The following is a 24,330-nucleotide window of genomic DNA, read 5'->3' on the forward strand; positions in this document are numbered from 1 at the left end:
TACTTTGTGATCGTGTTAGGTTTACAGAATTTCTTGATTCAGTCCCCACGCTCAAAGACCGTGATAGAAGCTATGCAAAAATAGCTTTAAAAGCTACGATCAGGGCACTATATAATCTATTAAAACAACTCAATTTTTTGTTCGATTGATTTTCGATGAATCTCCAACGATTAGTGATGATCACCGCTAGGTGCTTCGCTCGTAACTTGCTTCTGGATTTAAACAAACAGCATGAAATTATGAATTTTTTTTCAAATTCCTGTCAAGTCAAGTCCAGACCTCACTTAATGGTGATATGATTTTACTTTTATAAAATGAAATAATATACTACCAAAAAAATTAATAGAAAACTGCAAAATTTTCATATCTCTGGCTACGCATAACCCCTTAAGCTGCAATACCTATATTTAGGTGTTTTCGTATAATTTGAAAATCCAATAAGATTACGGCTTGTAAATTTTATGAGAAGTTTCTGCATGGTAGAGTCTTTAAGCTCAAGATATATGTTAATCTACTTTAAGCAAGTCGATACTGTATTGACTTTTAAATAGCATTTTTTCGTAAGGAAACACTTTACTTATTTTAAATAATCAAATATTTCTTATTTCATAAAATTAACACATGACTTGAAATAATAATTACTTGCTAGGGTAAATGGTCAAGAAGTCACAACAGGGATGTCATTCACTTGCGATTTCTAAATTGAATACAATAAATTACAAAAAAAAAAAATAAATTAAAACGCTCAAAATGATATAAAAATAATATTGTTAATTAAATATACATTTTAGACGTTGCCACCTGATTTGATATCATTATACATTTAAAAATTCGATTTGGTTACAAAACTTAGGATTAGGTAGAATGAAGTAGAAGAATAGAATTGTTAAAATTGTTTATGGGCTTGAAAATTGTTTTTGGAAAAAATTTACACTTTTTTTCAATTTATTAATAAATAAACATATTAAAAAATTTATATAACATAGAAATTTAATTTTAACCGTAATGTTTTTTTAAAAAACACACGATCAGTTGCATATGGTGGAAGAAAGTTTTGAGACCGAATATCAGTTTTGAAAAATGCCACTAAATCAAAATTTAATTTTGAGCGATATACAGTTCCATTTTATTTGCTACTCTTACCGTGGTGTGTGTGGCATTGGCATTTTAGTGTGGGTAGTAGAAATGTTTGCGTGTTTACTGTTGTCAAAAAAATGCCGCATTGGCATAAGTTAGCTTGTCAAAGCGGCTACCGGCAACTATGTTATCATTTTGTTTACATTGTTTCTCGGCCGTTTGTAGTGTTCCTGCTGTGTTTTCTAATTTGTTTAAAATTTTTTAATTTCGTTAATAGCTTTTGATCCATATATGGTATGCATTTGAGCAGTGCACTGTGGTTTAATAAACCATAAAATCACATACTCGTAGAAACCAGGGCTGAAAACCGGTTTTCAAACCGAACCGCCTCTTTTTACTGGCATTGAACCGAACAACGAACTAAACCGCTTTTTTAATTTGAAATGCAAAAACCGATCTGGAAACGACTCAAAAAATGGTTCGTTTCGGTTCAAAATGAAGATCCCCAATAAGCATTTTTCAATTAAATATCACACGACGTGCTTAAAAATGCAACCCTAATGATAAGCTGTCACAAATTTGCTTGAAAGCAACACCATGAGATGTAATTTTTCACTGTAATGCTTCAAACAGTCACCGATGCAAAACTGTGGACCGAATCAGCTGATACGACCTATCTTATGAGAGCGCAATGTAAACGAACAGTCACCACCGCTTCTACCGTCCGCTTCTACAGACCGTACGGTATATATATATATATATCCGTGAAATTGAATTTTTCCCGCAGAGACGAGAGAGCTGAGAGTGAGAGAGCAATCTCTTGCAACGCAGGGCTGCCAATCTCGATATTTTGTAGTAATTCAAAAATAAACTTGAAGTCGAATACATTTATTCATTAATAGGTACACTATTTTTAACAGTTGGATTTTATTTTTGAGCTTTTACATTATGAAAAATTATAACTAAAAAACTAAATGTGTGAAAAATCGTGTATACAAATAGAAAAATGGCAACATTGGTGAAATGAAAACAAAAGAGAACAAAACTGATTTCTGCGTTGCAACTACGGGCATAACTTTTGACAACTTTGGTTTGATACGGGCGGTAAGTACGGAGGGGAGGAATGTCGGTTACTGTTTGTAGCATAATTTCAAATAAGCGCGTCTGTGCTCTCAGAAGGTTGGCATACTTTTAAAGTCATTATTTTGTAAATATATTTCAAACGAGTGTGAATCCAGTACACAAAAACTTTTATTTTGATAAAAATTACTATACGGTCAGTGAATACATTGCAAATTTAAAATGAAAGGAAAACATACAGCAAATTTGGCGGGACACATACAAAGAAACACGCCGACGTTTCAGAGAAGATCGTTGGCGAAATTGCAAAGAAGAAATCCCAGAAGAGCTCTATGTATTGTATATACTAACTATTAGTATCTTCCATACTAGGTGTGGTAAATGTATTCAGTTTTAAAAAACTGAACTATTTGAAAAGAACTGAACCATAAATCGGTTCTTGAACCGGTATAAGTATTCTCTAAGTGGTTCGAACTACTGTACCGAACCGCATCGATTTTTGTAGTGGTTTGCAGCCCTGGTAGAAACAAAATAGTTGATATTTTGCTAAAAAGTTTTGCTATATTTTATAGTGATCCGATCTAAACAATTTCTTCGGATATTTAATTTTTGCTTAAGGTAATAACCTATGCCAAAGTTCGTGAAGATATCTCGTCAAATGAGAAAGTTTCCCTGCAAGAACTTCATTGCGATCCTTCAGTTTGTATGACAGCTATTCTTGAGAAGAAGATGTACACAATTTCAGATCGATATCTCAAAACCTGAGGGACTAGTATATACAGAGGGACAGACAGACGTTTATAGCTAAACCAACTCAGCTCATCATGCTGATATTTTATGTATATACATATATTTTATAGGGTCTCCGACGTTTCCACGGGATCTTACAAATTTCATTGCTAGCTTAATATACCCTGTTCAGGGTACAATAAGGTATAAAACACGGATTTTTATTGTGACAGATTTTAATCTCGACCAACTCAAATCCTTTAATTGATGAGCGTGAAAGCATATTTCATTCCGTTCGATTCAAAATTTATATTAAGTCGAACTCCAGAACTCAACATTAATATATGCAAGTATTGAATGTTTTACTCAAAGAGATAGCAGAGGTAAATATGGTAACACCCAACAGTTTTTAATGTCAATGGCTGCGATATAGATATTTTCAGCACTAAGAAATAATGTTAAATTCACTATAAGAATAAAATTAACTTGAGAGTTGTACTGAAAAATTAAACTGAACATTGGCGGAAACTGTATAGAGAGTGGGAAAAAGGAAGCCGGCTTCGTTTTCATCCCTACTCCGTAATGTTTGCTGATTCAGTGTTCAACGGGAACCTGATAAAACTATGCATAAAAATTATAGTATGCTACAATTATAATATTCAATTGTCATCTTGTGGATCTGTGGATGGAACGGAATAGGGTATAAGGCATAAGTGTGAAAATTTAGAATTGCATGTAATTTTCAATGCTAAATCATGAAAAAATAACAAAAACAAAAAAAATTTCCAAAAAAAAAAAATAATTATATATGGGGTGGACCACCCTAAACATTTACAGGTATGAAAAATAGATGTTGGCCGATTATCACACCCGATAAGCCTACCAAATTTCATCAAAATCGGTTCAGCCGATTCGAAGAAGTTTGGCAACAAACAACGTAATACGAGAATTTTATATATTCGATTTCTTTATTGTAATATTTTTCCAGCTTATTGAATATAATATTGAAACCTTTATCAGATCTTGTGCCAGTTTAAAAATTGAAGCAAAAGCTTTGCCAGTCACACAGCCCTACAATTACGACAGACCTAAGGATAACATTTACGAGTACTCAGCAGTCATTTTTTTTTATCTTGGGGAAAAATTTATAATATTTCTAATTTATAGATAATCCAGTATCTTACATTTTATTTATTTATTTTTTATTGCTTTAATGATTTTCCAGTGAGAGAGACTGTAAATTGGTGTAACAACTTCATAAGAAACTGTTATTTGCATAGTTTACAAAAAGTATAATGACAAATTTTCTTTGCTGGCTTTCGACAATTTAGTGACTTTTTAAATATAAGCATTACCATAGTTGGCATGTTTATTGAATTTTTGTCAATCAGACTGATTAGTATTAATTTTATTTAATTATCTAGGGTCTACTGAAGTCTTGAAAGACAGTCCCCGAAAAAAAGAAAACCTTACACATATATTAAGAGTGTACAATATTTCTTATAAATACTCTTATTTTAATATTGTATATATGTATGTATATATTTAGTTTATATCAAACTAATTTGTGCTATTTTGCCTCTTTGACGTGATCATATGTAAAAAATGATAATAGCATGATCGTGTTTTGTTATTTTAAGGCATTTGCATATCATACAAACATATAGATAAAGGAATCTTTTTTGGTATATGCGCTGGGTACCCTGTCAGGTATGTGCCGTCATTCCCAATAAGCCGGCTGGAACTCCATATATGTATTTCACCAACCGGCAATTGCAAAATAAAATAAGAATATAAGAAACAACAAAATAGAACGATAAAAACACTAAGCAAAAAAAATAAAAAAATAGAATAGAAAGCAAAAGTGAAACCCCAGTCAGTTGTTCTCCCATTAGGTTTTTACATTACTCAGCAGTACTTTTGGTTACAAGTCTCATTTTTAACGTCATCATTAAAACATAAGGAGCATCATTTACTATAAACATTTTTCTCTATGAAGAACTTAGTGTTTTTTTTTTATAAATAATTGTTTGTTTTTTGTTTTTATATTATTTAGTATCACGTATACGAGCAGCTCGTTGACGTAATCGCTTGACGGCTAGACCTATTTCTTTGCATACATTTACATACTTACATACACACAAGTTCTTTACATAGTAGCGCTGTTTGTAGGTGGCTGGCTGGGTGTCTTGAATGTAACTGTAGCTGAATTGTGAGGTGGGCGCGTCGTCAGCCGTGAGCCGGGCCGCCACCGACAAAGGCATCTCACAAACTTTCAAGTACTGGGCTACGCAGTCGTCACGGTTTCATCAGCTGCGCAAAGTCGCAAGTCGCGCGGTTTCCACAGCGAAAACCTAGTAGTGTTCCTTGAGCATTTGCGGTTATCGCATCAGCCGGTTACAGCTAGCTGCTCGCACAGCAGCATCGCGGAGTAAACAAAATATGCATATTCGACTTTTTACGCTGTTGTTGTTGTATCATATAAAGTAGTTTGATTTGTTTAGTAGGACAATTGTGGGTAAAGTGAGAAGTTAGAGTAGCGGTACTTGTGTTACAAAATAAGGTTTCACTCAAGTTTATTAGAAGTGTTTGAAAAAGTGAAAAGTAAATAAACAACAACAAAAAATAAAACAAGATTTAATAAATATGTTTTGAAACCACAAAAGTATACGCTAACATACAATAAAATCTTGAAATTTGTTAAATTTCTTAACTCAGTTAAAATGCAAAGTGGCTAAAAATAAAAAAGAAATTTGGAATTTTCCAAAAAATAGCAAAACTACAACTAACAATTAAAAACAGTAAACTACATTGGCGTTGTTTATAATAAAACATTGAGTATATAGCATATTCCGTTATCATAACATATTGCATACAAACGTATTTTATTACACATGCACTTGCTTTCGGAACAAAACCTCATTGTTCGCTCTAATGTGTTTGTGATTTTTTTTTTTTTTTGTGAATGGTTTTGAATCATCAAGAACAGAGATAATCATAATGTTGAATCATTAATTCATAGTATATATAAGTTGTACTGGAATGCAGTCGGACAGATGTGACCGGATTGCAATTGCTAATTTTATAGTAAGTAAATTAAATCATCATATATATGTACATCTGAGTAATATTCAGAAATATTGAATAAAAAGGCCCAAGAGTCAGTTTAAAATATGAAAGTAAGGAAGGTCTTAGCTCATTGAAACCACACATAACTACACACATGTTTTGAATAAAAAAAAATGTTATGATATGTACATACAGAATTAGGCTTTGAGTTATACATATTAAGCTGAAGATTGGGTCACAGCTACTTTTCCTGTTCTAATACGAGTATATCAATAGAATGGTTGGAAGCAATCGCTAAGGCTGAGACTTGTTTATTAACAATGATATTTTCTATATTTTCTACGATTTCTGTAGACAAATGCGGAATGTATGTATGTATTGAGTTTATGTATGTGAGATTTGAGATATATTTTGGTTCTAGTGTCATCTGTGGTTTATAGATTTTTAATTCTAATTTGAAACAGCGCCCTTCTCCAATTAGTCTGTTTGATGTAAAAATTCTCTTTTCCTCTGCCACCAATAGCAAGGAGATCCTGACTCCTACAACATCTCAATCTACAGAGTCGCTGATTTTTTATAACATTAAGCCAAATAGTTCAGCTTATAATGGATTATAGTTACTATAATGGATTGCTTGCTATATTGAAAGCTGAATTAGCAGAAACTTTCTCTGAACACTCCCACAGCAGTCTTATCAAATTTGGCATAATCAATTTTTCTACACTATAGGTATAGTTAAATACAAGGTGGAGCGAACCTATCAGTAGACTTATAAAGTATTTTATTCATCAAAAGAGCACTGCTACTCAATTGCATATATAGCCCAAAGTCGTTTTCGTTGGCAAAAGTGATTCTAGGTTGGATTTCAGAACAGTGATTACAATCACAGTAATAATTTAATTTTTTGGTATTATTCTGCTTTCAAGATACATATATCAATATAATTTCAAGAAAAATGTAATGTCTGAACCGATTGTAGATATTTCTTCATAGAAATACTATACTGCAATGTAATACACTATACTATTTCACTTACTATAAACGTTTTCAACTCGCAAATACCTTTTTTTTTTACAAATTATATCCTGAAGAGGGTATATTAAGTTTGCCACGAACTTTGTAACACCCAAAAGGAAACGTCGTAGACCATAAAACGTGTATATATAAATAATTGGTGTGTCGATAGTATATAGCTGTCATACAAACCGATCAGTCAAAATCAAGTCCTTGTATGGAAAACTTTTTTATTTCACAATATATCTTCACGAAATTTGGCATAGATTATTACCCAATACAACGCTATAATCTTCTAACATATTATTGAGATCGGTTTACTATAGCATGTAGCTAACATACAATCTGACCTATCAAAATTAAAATAAGATATTTATATAACCTTTTATGCTATGCAACTGTGGGGGTATTACAGCTTTGTGTGCAGCAGAAGTTAACAAACATGTAGTCATAGTACCGGGAGCTTTTGAATCCTTATTTTTGTAGTAATTAGTTGACATCTGGGATACAGGTTCTGCTTGAATGAAAATCTTGAATCTTCGCCCGATTTCAGCGCAGTCTTGTAGTATTATTCTCAGTTTGCTTTCTATTGAGTATACTCGTATATATATGAAAATGTAAATATATCCAACTGTTATCTTTACCGCTTGATTTGCCAAACGTATACACAGATCTTGAATATATATTTTGCTTGTGTAAGCAAACTGAAGCAGAAATCTGCAATCTCTTCAACATACACCGAGCTTCAAGGCGAGCTTGTGTTTAAGCTATGCTGAGCGTGTATGAAAAATATTAAATTCATCGTCATAAATTATATACATACATATGTATTTTTATACTTTCCTATTCCTCTTTGGAGACTAATAATATACGAAATAAAAAATTAACATTTAAGGAAATTCCAGTACTTATTGCTATTTAATTAAATATTGCATTCAAGACATTTGCATATTATCGCTAAATTATTGCAATAATAAATGAGATCAAATATGCAACTTAAGTAGAAATTTGGCATTACCATAAGTATTTATACTGTTGTTGTAAACAATATACTTGTTTACAGATGCAAGAGTGTATTCAAAATATATTTGCTCTCTGCAAATAGCTTACTTTATAATTAGATCAAATTTGTCTATTCAAATATATATCTCTTGTGCATTTCGTAATTTACTCGACCGGAAAGTAAAACAAAAAAAAAATATTGTATTCCAAAAACGTTTTTTTGTTCTATTAGATTGCTAATATAAGTTCCCTGTAGGAATATTTTTAACAAACGCTTCAGACAGTGACAAATTTAGTCAATGAGCAAAGCTGAAAATTCAATTAAGGAGCTATCAAAGCTTAAGACTTATGGTTATGACCTTAGAAGGGTAATTATCTTCTGCTTTGTGTCGATAATTCTAAAGTACTAAAAAATTTAGCGATCAAAATTATACTTAACCAGCTTACATAATCTTTGCATCAGCATTTTGTAGGTAAAAAAAGCAGAATGTATAAAGAAATTCTATAAAATAGAAAAAACCAAAATATTTAGGAACAAAATTGTGTATATCTATCTATCTCTGTTCTGAGTAAAACAAAAGAATGCCTAACTTCATTTGACAATCATTACCAAGTAATGGAATGCAGCAGGCCCCTACTAGAACCATATAACTACCACATATATTCTATATAATTCCCTTTACTCTAGCAGTCCAACTTTTTTACACCGGATGATTTTGCCTTTTAAAAGATATTTCACTTCCATAGTGTGGAGAAATTTAATATACAAATGCATTTTTATAATATATATGGTAGTTAAGTGAGCCAATTATATCTTATATGCTAACTATAACATATTGCTTTCATACGATCAATTACTCAGACATGAAATTATCGGCTATAACTTCTGTATTCATTCGCTATAAAATTTTTTCGTAGATAATAAGCGCACGTGCTACAATTTTGGCCAATGCCTATAAGGCAATAAGAGATTATATCGACTATCGATTTATTTGTGTAATTTAAATGAAATCATTTTACCAAAGATATAATACATGTGCAGTATATGCCTGCAAATATTGCGCAATATTAATTTTTTAGCGAATTGGTTGTGTTCGATTTTTTTTCTTTTCATTGGCGAGAATGTGTGAACGATAGAAACAAAAAGATTTGCAATTAAAATGGTAACGGTCTTGAAGTACTCGCTAACAAGTGTGAAAAATAGCCTAATTGTTCTACATTTTATCACAATAATACGCTGCCGTGTTTAGACGACTTTGAGGTTATCTGCTATTTTGGTCGTAATAAAAACAAACAAATAAAAAAACACAAAAACAACAAGAACAAGTAAGGAAGGGCTAAGTTCGGATGTAACCGAACATTTTATACTCTCGCAAAGTCAAATGGTATACTCGTTTGAGATTTCTTTGTGGATTGACTGATATTTTCGGTAGAAGGTCAACTATAGGCACTGGGGTCCATATATTTAGTACTTAGGGGCTTGATCAGTTTTGGTTCGATTTAGACAATTTTTGGTCACAAGATGGCATACTTTAAAAGCATTATTCACGCAAAGTTTTACCCCGATACACTCATTGTTGCTTGATTTGCATACTGGAATGTGAAAGAATCAGATGGAATTGAAAATGGTGTTATATGGGAAAAAGGCGTGGTTGTTGTCCGATTGTTGTCCATTTTCGAACTATGACATAGAAATATAAAAAGAACGTTACACACCGAATTTGGTTGAAATCGGTTAAGCAGATCCCAAGATATGGGTTTTCACCTAAAATTGAGCGGTGCCACGCCCACTGTCCAATTTTGAACGCGGTTCTTATAAAGTTATCACATACCATCCCAGAGATAAAATTTAATGTCTCTTTATCGCGCTTTTGGTAGTTTTTAACAGTACCGTTATATAGGGAGTTTGCGGAGTTGCCACCCGATTTCAACTATTTTCAGACTGTAGGTAGAAGTTCTAGAAACACTTGCTTCCAGTGAATTTTGTTATTATAGGACGCCCACTCAAAAAAAAACATTTAACTGCAGATGCCCCTCCCTAATGTGATCCTGTGTACCAAATAACAGTCTTGTATCCTATTGCAGGGCTTAGTTATGGCAATTTATTTGTTTTTGATTAATGGCGTTTTGTGGGCAATGGTCCGATTACGCCCATCTGCAATACCAACCGTCTCACGGTACCAAGAAACATGTCTATCAAGTTTCATAAAGATATTTAAATTTTTACTCAAGTTAGAGCTTGCACGGACGGACGGACGGACAGACAGTCACCCGGATTTCAACTGGTCTCTTCATCCTGATTATTTATATATATATAACCCTATATCTAACTCGATTAGTTTTAGGGTATACAAACCGTTAGGTGAACAAAACTATTATACTCTGTAGCAACAGGTTGCAATTTGGTTGAAATCGGTTAAGCAGATCTCAAGATAAGGGTTTTCACCTAAAAGTGGGCTGTGCCACGCCCACTGTCTAATTTTGAACGCGGTTCCTATAAAGTCATCTCATACCATCCCAGAGATAAAATTTAATGACTCTGGCGTGTTTAGTGCTTGATTTATCGCGCTTTTAGTAGTTTTTAACAGTACCGTTATATGGGGAGTGGGCGGAGTTGCCACCCGATTTCAACTATTTTCACACCGTCAATAGAAGTGCTAAAAATATTTGCTTCCAGTGAATTTTGTTATTATAGCATTAGCGGTTTAGGAGATATGCACATTAAACCTATTAGAGGCGGGACCACGCCCACTTTTTTAAAAAAAATTTTAACTGCAGATGCCCCTCCCTAATGTGATCCTGTGTACCAAATAACAGTCTTGTATCTTATTGCGGAGCTTAGTTATGGCAAGTTATTTGTTTTTGATTAATGGCGTTTTGTGGGCGTGGCAGTGGTCCGATTACGCCCATCTGCAATACCAACCGTCTCACGGTACCATGAAACATGTCTACCAAGTTTCATAAAGATATCTCAATTTTTACTCAAGTTAGAGCTTGCACGGACGGACGGACAGACGGACGGACAGACGGACGGACGGACAGACAGTCACCCGGATTTCAACTCGTCTCTTCATCCTGATCATTTATATATATATAACCCTATATCTAACTCGATTAGTTTTAGGTGATACAAACAACCGTTAGGTGAACAAAACTATTATACTCTGTAGCAACAGGTTGCGAGAGTATAAAAATAATAGATTGATAATATAATAGAAATAAAAATAAAAAATATTTTTTGATCACACTTTGCCTCTAAGCGCATATCGCCTTATTCAAAATTATTATATCTAATAAAAAACTTATGATTCATTTCCTAAACAGTATGAAAACATGACACAAATCAATTAAAACACATGCACCCCTCGTCACATCAATCGTTTTGTGACGTCGAAATTCCCACATTGAAGGATTATTGAATGTTGACAGATAGATTAAGTATACGTCGTGTCACACTTTTGCATATTGTAATGAATGTTATTGAAATATTGTGCAAAAACTACAATATAAAAATATATTAGACATAATTTGAATCCTAAATTTATGCAAAATATCTATATTTTATTGCTTAGTTTCGTATTTTCCGTGGAGTAAACAGTAGTGGATCTGCTGGGAGTGGTATGGTTAAATCATCAACGAAAACTTTTATTTGCTTCGCAAATCAATCACTAAATCAATGAAAACGACTGCATGTAACAGTGTATGAATACATATATACTTACGTACAATTATGTATGCATATACTGTTATATGTACAAATGTATGTAAGTATGTCTGCATTGCATGTTTATTGCCGTCATAGTCATATGGACTGGATCCTTGTATTCAATTGGCTAATGTCAGTCTCGCTACTCCATTTGCAATTAATTGCAAAATGCAATTACACTTAAGCGCAAAAATCACAACAACAACAACAAACATGCAACGACAAGATTATTTACCACTACAAACACATGCGTATTCGACCTCATTCATGGGGTTGGGCATCAATGCGTTCTATAAATATGTAAACATCGGTATGTCTGGCAAAAAGTTAGTGCAAATAACGCAGGTGTTGGCCATTAAATATGGTCACACCGTAATCTATGTAGGTATATATATGTATATATATATATATAATAAAATATGATGATTCACGTTTTACGCTAAATGTCCATGATTCTAAGCGTATTGCGTCAAATGTATTTGAAATTTAATACGTAAGTACATCTTGACTTATGTCATAATGTTCTTATCCTTGTATGTGTACATATTCGACTACCGATTGAAAAACAAAAAAAAAATGATAACAAGATTAATAATTTAACAAAACGCTACAATTTTTTCAGATAGGCTTGTACATATTATATTACATAAAAGCACTTGAGTACAGCTATATAGAACATCGTAAATACAGCTATATAGAACATCGTAAATACAGTATATCATAATGACATTCGCAATAAGAATCCTTATAGAGCTTAATTAAATATTTATTCAGTGACAGTACGTGTACAAATTATGAGGTATTTTTATTGACTTGCTGTCAAGTGGCTTGAGCAATCCCAAAAAGTCAGGTCACTAGCAATGATTCAACGGCAATCGTTTCTATTTATATTACGTATAAAAGCTTTCTTATCTTTATTCAAGTTGTTACTGCTCAGATCACTATTTTTTTTGTAGCGTAGAAACGTGAGCAACTACACATCACGATTTTAGAATCATAAGTAAAAAATATATAAAGAGGATATACAGTGTTGTAGTTAAAATTTAACTTCTAAATATACCAACCCTCTATTAAAATGAATGAAAAGAAGACGTGCCAGGTTTGCTACAAAACTAGACTGTAAATGAGCTATTCCATACAAAATTTGCACTCAAACATTTTTTTATGTTCTTTAAGTCAAAAACACGTAATTTATTTCGACTCATACAAAATATTTTGGAGTTATGATTTTTAAAAATTTCAACGCTTCAAAAATTAACTAGTCGGCCCAATGTTTAGAATTTTTCTCAGCTTTTGAATGCGATATACATTGAATTGTTCCTTTTAAGTAATCAGCCATTATCGAATTTGCCTGTTCCAGATATCGAATAATTTTTTGAAGCGATTTCGAAATGAAATACCTTCTTCTTAAAACCAAATTCACATATTTAAATGTAATTTGAAAACGAAAAATGTATATCTTGTGATTTCTTTTCTCCGCAGATGCTAAGAAAGAATAAGTGGGCGGAGGAAGGTTGAAGAGAGTGTTTTTGGTAAGAGCTCTCCATTAATTTTAGCTTCAGCATACCACATCACTCTTGTATTTTTCAAGCAGAAGTGGCTGCTATAAGGTGGCGGTAGACGTACTGCCGAGAAGTTCAGTCTTCCTTCAGTGAGGTGAGCATTCACTCCGACAGCACTGCGGTAATACTAGCTTTGGGCTCGCTTACTGTGCGCTCAAACTTAGTTAAGAAGTTTCGGTCCTCACTATCAATAGCATTACTATACTTTATTATCAGACTCGCCTGGGCGCCTGATCATATTGGAAATAATCGACAGTTTGGTGTGATTTTTTGTCTAGTGGAATCATCGGTCCGTACTTCTTTCGAAATGAAGCTGGTGACACCATTACTATCAATGGAGAGCAGTATAGATCGATGACAACCAACTTGTAATAGCCGCAATTGGAAGAAGTTGATTTTGACAACAGCCAGTTCCAACAAGACGACGCTACGTGTCACACAGCACGTGCAACAACCGAATTATTGCGAAGTTTGAAAAGTTTGGAGATTCAATAATTTCAAGAAATTGTGACATTGAATGGCCTTCAAGAAGTTATGATTTAACACCATTAGACTACTTCTCGTGGGGTGATTTGAAGTTATTGGTCTTTAGCAATAAGCCAGACTCTCTTCAAGCTTCAGAAGTCCATATTGATCGTGCTATTTAAGACATACGATTTGATTTAGTGGAAAAAGTACTCGAAAATTGGGTTAATCGAATTCGTTCCTGCAAAAGTAGTCATGGAAGCCATTTGAATAATATTATATTCAAAACTTAATTGTAGAGATTGTACTTCATATTAAATAAGAAACATTTGAATTTAGTTAAAAAGGAAAAACAATCATATCACTCTTATTGGAAAACCCTGGAAACAATGTGGGTTCTGAAACTTCTATTAGTCAACTAAGTACTTTTGGCATGTTGCTTCTTCCTAATTAAACGACTGCTTCCTGTTGCAGAGAAAGTGAAATCTCTGCTGCCTTTCATATATGGTGTTACGTTTTCGCTAATATGATACAAAGCTAACCACAAATATAAAATAGTCAATAATGGTATTCAACCGTACAACAGCAACTTTAAACGGATTTGACTTATATCTTTAATGTCTACGAATGCTTTATAACATGAAGCCTTTATTTTGTAATGTTCTCACGGCAGCACTCATGTTTATTCGAGAAATTTTAAATTTTTGGAAAATAAATTATTTACATATTACCATGAAAACAAATGACATTTGCTTCAAACAGATATTTCGATGCGAAATAAACGAAATCATTCGGTTTGTAAAAACAAAGCCATATCAATTTAATTCGGCTTCTGGAACTTGCCTGAATATTTACTATAACAATACTATTCGATATGTAACTCAACTACGTCTTTAAAAAAATGAATGGGGTTTTTTTGCTCTTTGTGTGTGCTTAACCCACTTTCAATGCAAAGTTTATTATTTTTATACCCTGAACAGGGTATATTAAGTTTCTGTAACACCTAGAAGGAAACTATATACATAAATGGTCAACATGATGAGCTGAGTTGATTTAGCCATGTCCGTCTGTCTGTCCGTCTGTCTGTATATAATAAATAAATAAATACAAAATAGTCCCTTAGCTTTTAAGCTATCGATCTGAAATTTTGCACCTGTCCTTTTCTTACTAAGAAGCTGCTCATTTGTCGGAACGGTCGATATCGGACCACTGTGGCATATAGCTAGCACACAAACTGAGCAATCGGAATCAAGTGTTTGCATGGAAAACTTTTTTAATTGACGAGTTATCGTCACGAAATTAGGCACAGGTTGTTGTATAAGGCAACAATGTAATCTCCGCAGAAATTGTTCAGATCAGATCACTATATCATATAGCTGCTATACTAATTGAACTATCGGAATCAAGTAATTGTAAGGAGCCTTTGTATTTGTGAAGGGTATTATAGCTTCGGTGCAACCGAAGTTAACGTTTTTTCTTGTTTTAATTTAAAAAAAATATGTACATATTTTCTATTTTCATTATTTTTTGTACTATTGTCCCTTTTTTACGGAATATTCATTTGATTTCATTCATACACGCGTCACGTTTATTTGTTTACGTTCGTCCATCAGCTGTTGCTGTAATGATTTAAATGAAACGTGAACTGCATAATACTATCGCAATCTAACAAAATACGGCACGATCTATTTACTACAGCGTATGTGATCAGCGCTGTCTTAAACCACATTTCAAGGAATGTGTAATCGATTATGCTAAAACAACCTTCTTGTCAATTTCGTTACTAAATTATAAATATGAAAATAAGCACGCATATATGTACATAAATATTTGTATATTTAAGTATATAATATAAAAGTATATTTATTTACATATATAGCAAGTATATGTATATATTTTTTTTTGTGTTAGTATTTCTATATTAATCTAGCACTCACCTTTGAAGTCTCAATGAGTGTGCATATGAATGTACAAATGTATGTATGTCATATGATCGTGTAGTCCAATGAAATGTTAGAGTAAAAAGTTCAAATTTTAAACGCTTTCACCTAAATTTTAGATATATATAGGAAACCTAACTTAAGCCACGTATACACATATGTACGTAAATAATACTTATTATATATATTTAAAGCATAATTTATTTGCTGGCAGTCTGTACATGTATGTGATTTATTGCTACTATATACATACTTGTATATACATATGTGCTTTTACGCACCTAAATATGCGCATTATCATCGTTGGTTAGTCATTTCCAATGGCAAAGTATTTAGTCCCCCATTTTATATGCGTAAAAATAATTTATGTTATCGACGCCGGCATCGCTGTTGCACGCGATAAACATTTCTTTAGCAGACACATATATTATACAAGTATATATTATATGTATGGTATATACATACATATGGGGATAGATACATGCATGTAGGCATAATGTCGGTTTGCACCTAGTTTTGCAAGACCGAAACTAAGCCAAGTAATTTAATGTTGATAAATATTGTTTGTGCTATATATATACATACTTATATATTTGTATGTTATGTATATGTACTTGCATTTGTATGCATGTATTTGCACTGCTTATCTTATCGCAAAATATTTTACAATCATTCATATTTGTATGACCACTGCTCTTATAAATATTTTTGCCGTCCTATGTACGAGTAAGTATGTATGTATATGAATGATGTAATATTGAGAGGTACAATTGTAACTGGCTGGGTTATCTGCATTACTACGAGGGCTAAAAAATGAATTTCAGAGTATAGCTGAAAGTCTTTGATGCTAGCGCTGCGTTTTCTTTTATGCTTATGAAATTGTTTACAATAATTTATATTAAATATTATTTTATCATTTTATTCAAAATTCCTTTTATATTAACTATAATAAAAAAATTATAAAATCGAGCAATTATATAAGATATGTATAAATAGCAAGTAAGAAAGTGCCAAGTTCGGGTGTGACCGCACATTTTATACTCTCGCAAGGAAATACTTTAAGGTATTGGCAAAACTTTAAACTAAACTAGGAGATTTGATCCATTTTAGGCAAGATGACACACCGTTCGTAGAAAGAGATTCTTTCTAAAATTTATTAGGATTTCTTACATATTGACCGATAAATGCGGTATAAAGTCAAACGGAGCTCGAAAATATTTATATTAGGTATATGTGGGTTGCGGAAAATATTCACCCGATTTTATCCATTTTTGGCACAAGAACATGCTGTCATCACAAAAATAGTCTCACCGAGTTTAAATATTAGACCATACAGATTGACAAACTAGGGTCCACATATTTGGTGTCTGCCTCCTTGAAAAGTTATAGCCCGAGTTCGACAATTTTTGGGCATAATATGAAATATCTGCGGAAGAGAAATTTCAATTTTTACTCTAGTTATCGCTTGCACGAACAGGTGGACGGACGGACAGACAGAGCCAATATTTAAAAAAATTTATACATACCTATAACATATTAAAAAAATTAAAAATAAACAACCGATCTTTGTAGCATTAGCTAACATACTTTTATAATGAAACATGCAGACCAAATGAATTAATATGCTTTAAAAGTTTTATGAAATTGCAATACTGTACATCCGAATAAATACTATGCCAATTATATTATATGACAGCAACCATTACACTATTTTTGAAGTAAGTCATCAACTTAAATGCAGACCATAAAACAATGTTATTTATGTGTTTAATATTTCGATATCAAGTGCGCCACTTTATTGACGCCGTTCTTCAAATAGAATATGGTTATATACATATTACCAACTAATATCATAAATAGTTGGTAATGTATATATAACCATATTCTATTTATTGTCCTCAATAAGCTGATAAAAATATACGATGGCTAAGGTAAATGTGCCGTTGTACGAAAGGTGTAACGACTAAGCGTGACAATCCATTATTCTTCCAATATATGGCTTCAGTATTCTATATTTCGCATTTAAGAAGGAAATATGACGTTAGAAAAATAAAATTTCATAGCAAAAAAAGTTCTCCGAACAAGCCAGAATTGACGGTCCAGAAAATTTTGCTATGTGTTTGGTGGTTTTCGCAAGGAATCATTTACTTTGAGCTACCTGAAAGACAAATTCTTAATTCATTCTTATGCATTCACCTGATAATCTGGCCCTTTCAACAAGTGATTACCTCCTGCTACTGTCTATGGCGAATGATTTTGCTGATAAAAAAATTCGTCTTAAGAGAAGCTTGCGAAAATCAACTGCCACCGGTTTTTTTGTTAGGGCGTTAGTTTCTATTGTGTGTGAGAGGGACGTTATGAAATTACCTTCGAAATGGCAACAAGTTACAAACAAAAAATCGCAAATTTGATCTAATCGGATCATTCTAGCTTTGCTATATAAAATCTTCAGTTTATTCCAAAAATAATGAATTTCTTTTCACTAGAGCTTATACTATTGAAAGGCATAACAAGAAAAAAAGTTACTTTAAATACACCGAAGCTGGAATATCCTTCACAAATAACGAAGTTTCCATACAAGAACTTGATTTTGATCGTTCAGTTTGTATGGCAGCTTTATGCTTTAGTAGAGCTATCTAGAAAGTTTCTTCAGGTTTCCCTCTGAATGTTACAAACTTCGTGGCAAACTTAATATACGCTGTACAGAGTATAAAAAATGTATTACTTAACATTAAAAACAATTAAAATGCCGCAAAATTACTGCAAAATTGGACCACAGCGCATCTATTGTCAGTTTTAGATAAAAATTAACCTCAACAATTTATTTTTCAATCTAAAAGTTCGAATTTTAAAATTTAGTATTTGGAAAAATTCAACGCATGCAAATTAGCTTTCCTGGGTAGGGAAAGATTAAAAAATATATTTTATCCGCGAACACGAACACCTCTGAAACCTTCGGTTGGCGGAATAAAACTTCAATTTATTTTCTTTTTTGTTTACAATTATTATTGCTATGCCTTCATGTGAGGGCCAACAGCAATGTTTTGATAAGAATGGATTATTCCATTCAAAAAAGAAAAAGCATATCGTATTCTTAATTAATCCAAAACGTTAATAAAGATAATAACAAAACTTAGCTACAATTTTATTTACAGTTACGGTAAAGCTGCTGTGTGGAGGCTGCCGTTAACTTGCATGTTTTTTTATTTCTAAATCGTTTTCAAATTTTTCGGCAATGAAATTTGTTCTCGTTTTCCCTACAGTACTTACATATCTGCAATATAAATATATGTATGTAAAATTAAAAAATAAAAAATTTTAAAATTAAATTAACTAAATTCAGGAATGAATAAGTGAGAAACCAAAATTTTGTAATTTTAATATATATGCACAGTGGGTTAAAAACTCACTGAAAATGCAAAATTTTTATTCTTCAAATTGAATGGTTTATTTCGTACGAGCATACATAAAGCAGTAGATCGTGGAATTTCGGTACAATTATTGGTGTTGTTGTATAAGTAAACAGTTTTGTTTATGTACACACACTGTGCATGCATACTATGAATGCAAATAAAGTACGCTCTTATCAATGCGTATACGCCGTGGCGCACCAGGCGTTGTATTGTACAAACGTGACAGTAAACAATGTTAAAAGCTAACCGGTGCATCGATAAAAAGAATAACAAATATACGTACATATGTATAAACGGGACTTTTACCAGCTTAAATGATTACCCTTTCGCCCCGTAGAAAGCTGCAGTTTAACACAAGTGACTTGCGGAAGATAAGTGTTATCGGAGTGACAAGTACAAGTAGTATACAAGTAGTGCGGAGACAATAAGAAGTTTTCGATATTTTGACGGTTACTTAGATAATTGTATATATGTAAGCAAACAAGTATATATTCACATATGTATATACATATGTATGTGTACATATTTGCTTTAATAGTGATTAGCCAGCCTAACCCTCTACTGGAGTGCGCATTGCTATCACAAACTCAACCAAAATGGCATTTTATTACCATGGTTTGAGGGTTAAGTCACTTATAAGAAAAACAACAACAATGCAGCAATCTACAGTCGATAATGAAACCAAACGCAACCATAGAAAACTAAACAACCATGGCACCTACTCGCCAGCACTGTTAAAATGATGTTGGTTAGTTCGTTTTGGAGCAGCGACGCCGTTGGACGAGTTCGTTTCAAGCACCGGAGTGTGCGTGCCCACTGTTTAGTGTTTAGTGCTTGTGTATGTAGTAATTGCGAATTTCGTCTTTTTGTCTTACACTGACAAGCATTTGTATGCCAGTTTGGCGCATTCAAAAAAAATTTAAGAAAAAAATGCTTGAGCGCGTAAATTTTGCATATTTATAAGTGTTCGATAATAGTGCTATACAAATGTGTGTATGTATGTCTGCATATTTCCGATCTACTTTAACGGACATGCCGTGCCATTTGGCGGTTTAATCAATTAAGTGAATTAATTTCTTTCGATTTGTTTCGCATCAAGTGATTCATTGGAAATGATCGTATCGAAAGCAGGTGTATTCGTAAATAGGTTAATAAATATGTGTATATGTATGTTCACATGTATGCATGTAGTGTGAATAAGTGTAAAATTTGCATTAATTTGTTACAAGAAAAACTTATTTAGTAAGCACAAACAATATATTTATCTTCAGTGTATGCAAAAAGTGTATTAAGTTTACAATTTATTTTTACAAATTCAAAATGACCGTTAATAATTGCGCTAAGTATGCGAAAATTCAATAAATTGTTACAATAACAATACAAAAATAATATAATAAAAATTAAAATAAAAGTCAAATAACTATTTACATAAGCGCAAAATATTTTATCTGCACAAACCCTATCTAAAAACGACTCACAAATTACAATATAAAAATATATATATTGGCAAAAAACAAAACAAAATATTTTTGAGTCTAGCAAATTTGCCGGCATTTACACATACCAGAGATAAGGTTTGAGAAAGCTTGTTGAATTTTAGTACTTAGTAATTCTCTTAAATGCGCGTGTCTAAAAAAATTTGATAACCAAACCAACGTCGTCGCAATATCATAGATAACTTAAAAAAAACTTGGCTTTCTTTTTTCTTATAAGTTCGCTGGCAATATGTATATTCATATGCGAAAGCAAACAAGTGGTGATTTTCAATAATTTATTAATTTCACAAGCATTCGTTTATTAAGCGCCTAAAATGTATGTATTATATCGGTGTTTACTTTGTGTAGAAGACGTGATTTAACGCGCGTAATATTAAAATATTTTTGTGAAATGGAAGCATATTCGCGGATGTTTGAAGTGATTAGTAATAAAATCCGTTATATAGCCGAATGCATTAGGTCATTAAACGTCGATTTTGTTGTTTTTTAGCAGAATAATAAAAAAATTTCGTAAAAAAGTGATTATTCTCATTTAATAAAGTTAAATTATATAGTTGGGTCTGTGTAAGCAAAACACAGACGGGCTTAAATCAAGCCAAATACTATCAAATCCCAAATAATATAAAAAAGTGTGCAGAATATTTTAAGCAACTACACCAACAACATCACAGCACAATGGACTGTGCATAACAGTCTAAGTGTTATCCCGCCGCAATGCTTAGGGTTCAGCCAGCTAACTTATCACCAACAACAGCATGAACAAATCCACATGAACAGTTCTGATATTATACCAAAATGGCCAACCTACAAAATAACTCAAACAGTCTACTTGCAACATATATATTTTTTTACGGCACCGCTGATATTTAAAATCAGCCAATTACCTATCTGGCTTCTACGATTATTTTTATACTCTTAAGGAGGTATATTCAGTTTGTCACGAAGTTAGTAACACCCATAAAATATATACCATATATAATTGATAAGCGTGATGGGCTGATCTGTCTGTCCGTCTGTTTGTAAATACGTGAACTAGTACCTTAGTTATTGAGATATCGATCTAAAATTTAGAATACCTACGTCTCTCCCCAAGAAGTTGCTCATTTGTCAAAACCACTATAGCTATTAATAGCTGCCATACAAGATTATCGATCAAAACCAAATTCTTATAAAGAAAAGATATATATTTGACTCATATCTTACACGAAATTTAGCATGGATGTTTGTCCAAATAATCTCCGTATATATTGTTCGGATATGAAGACAAAAGCATATATGTAGCTGCCATTCAAACTAACCGATCAAAATCAAGTTCTTGTATGGAAAACTTTTTCAAGAACTTATTATTAGCTGATATTATATTAATCCGTAAATCTTCTAGTAAGAGCTTATTTAATAAGGTGATGTTTACAATTTATAGAAAAATAAAAAACTAACCCTTACTGAGATATGAAAAGCGTTCAATAACATATAAATAAAATAAAAGCAATCGTCAATGTAGAAACCAACTCAGTGTTTTAGCTTAATATATTGTATTATATATGTTAACTCTAATAAGATGTTCACCAATTGTTTTCACTGTTAATCAACTCACGGAGGACGTTCGCTATACAATAAAATTATATAATAAATATATTTTAATTAAGTTATTATAAAACACAAAACTACTTTTGCAAAACTACCTACATTTATGGGTCATATATACTCTGTGGTTCGCCCACGTAAATGCTATAAGAGTCGAAGCTCACCGTAAAAGCAAACTAGAGCAATTATAACTGAGATTTTGTGATAATAATTGTAGTTTCAGCTAAAAAGCCTGCGATAAAGTGACGCATATTATTTAGACAAACGCATTGTCATTGGTCAATATTTGTAATTAAATTTAGAATTGTAAAAAAAGTATAACGACTGTGTAATTGAAAAGTGCTCCATAAATAATATGTATACATACGCAGCTACATATACGCAGTCAAACCTGGAAAAGAGAGAGTTGCGGGACCATGATTTTTTTCTCGCTTATAGAGGTACAGAAGCGGTTTGTCTCGCTTACAGATTATTAGAGTGATTACAAAGTGATTACTAAAATGCATAAATGCAAAGAAGCAAGTAGCAGGTAAATTTAATTTTAAAAAATCAGTCAACTTTATTTTTATTTATGAACTGCTAGTGAACATGACAATTCAGTTAAGTTCTGACCAATGAGCAGTTTCCTAAGGAGAAAAAAACGTGTGAAAGAAACTGAGCGACTAGTTCACGTACATACAGACGGACAGATGGACGAACATGGCTAAATCGACTTAGCTCATCACGTTGATCATTTACATAGATATGGTATCTACTTTATAGGGTTTCCTTCTGATTGTTACAAACTTCGTGGCAAACCCTTTTCATGGTGTAAATATAGAAATTCTCAGCATACTGTTTTGTATAATAAAAACAGATGAAACCATTTCTACTCATATATAAAATTGAGTCAAAAAATTCAATGCCCATGGTGTTGCAAATATATATACTAATATATAATATAATATACTATAAAAAACTAACCAAAACCAAAAATTCAATGCCCAATATATATATATATTCACATTAGTATACTATATATTTATTCTGTACCAATGTATTTAATAGCTTGTAATTTTTATATGAACTATGAAGACCAAAGTAAAGCTACTTGAAAAACGCAGAACTGAAATATATTAACAAATACTTTTAGTTTTTGTGGAAAACAGTATATTAGTCCAATTCAATTAATTTTGAATATTTCTGTCTATATGTATGCAGACACGAATTTCGAAATTTTAAACTCATAAAATGGCAAACATTTTGACTACATCGATTTTCAAAAATAGAATATTAATGGAATTCAAAAATATGCACATATATTGATTTTATTTTATAGTCATATTTACGCCACATACAAAAATGAAATAATTTTTTCGTATGTCAAATAATAAGACAAAAGTATTACAAGTATATAAATATGTACATATAATAGGGTGGCCCAAAAGTTCCTTTACATTATCGTTCGCTACATTGATCAGTCGGTTGATGAAATACTTGTATAAGCAAACCAATGGCTATATGCCAGTATTATCGACGTATTGATTATTCAACTATAGCACAAGGAAAAAGGGTTGAAATATGGCCCAGCTGTTTCTAATGAACACTTTTTTAAGATTATCTCAAAAATAAAATTCTCGAAGGTGCATTGCCTTTTGACGTGTGTCAAGCTGTCATTAAAGAAATTTCTTATCAGACGCGGTATTGTCAAAATAAATAAGATCACTGAGGCTTTCTGTGTATTTTTGTAATAAATAAGTATGTATCTAATTTATGCTGTTTATTTTTATCATAGTTTAAAAATGTTAAAAACGTTTGGTCGATGCTGCATAAAAAATTAACATCTGCTTAATACTACGAACACTTTTCGGAAAACAAAAATAGTTATCGATATGGATTCATATACAAATGACGGTTTTTGAGAAATATATATAAAAAATGTATTAATAAAAGGAATATAGATATATATATATTTATATCTTTTTATATGTATGCATTAATTCGTGCGGTTTTCTAAGAGAGGGCTCTACTAGTATTATTTCGCGTCGTATTCATCTGTGGCTATATTCATTTCAAAGGTACTGCCATTTCGCGTCGTTTTCAGTAGATATAAATTGTTTGAGCGTGAACAACAATTTGTTTCATTCATTTGAAAATGTCGAAATTTGTACCAGATAAAGTGTTTTTGCGGGGAGTTCTTCTTCATTATTTTAA

The 24,330-nt window shown here is 32.2% G+C and overlaps 1 protein-coding gene across 6 annotated transcripts in view; it reads left to right on the forward strand.

The window, feature by feature from the left end:
* Positions 1-5,123: 5,123 nt before the first annotated feature.
* Positions 5,124-24,330, forward strand: part of Fa2h (Fatty acid 2-hydroxylase) — a 29,652-nt gene continuing 10,445 nt past the window's right edge. The window contains exon 1 of one of the 6 annotated variants that reach the window (XM_014235335.3): positions 5,124-5,973. The gene's annotated coding sequence lies outside the window, so the exon portion shown is untranslated. The other 5 variants (XM_070109110.1, XM_014235334.3, XM_036375377.2 and 2 more) reach the window with 5 other exon arrangements.

This window comes from Bactrocera oleae, chromosome 4 (genome assembly GCF_042242935.1).
Source record: "Bactrocera oleae isolate idBacOlea1 chromosome 4, idBacOlea1, whole genome shotgun sequence".
Lineage (NCBI taxonomy): Eukaryota > Metazoa > Arthropoda > Insecta > Diptera > Tephritidae > Bactrocera > Bactrocera oleae.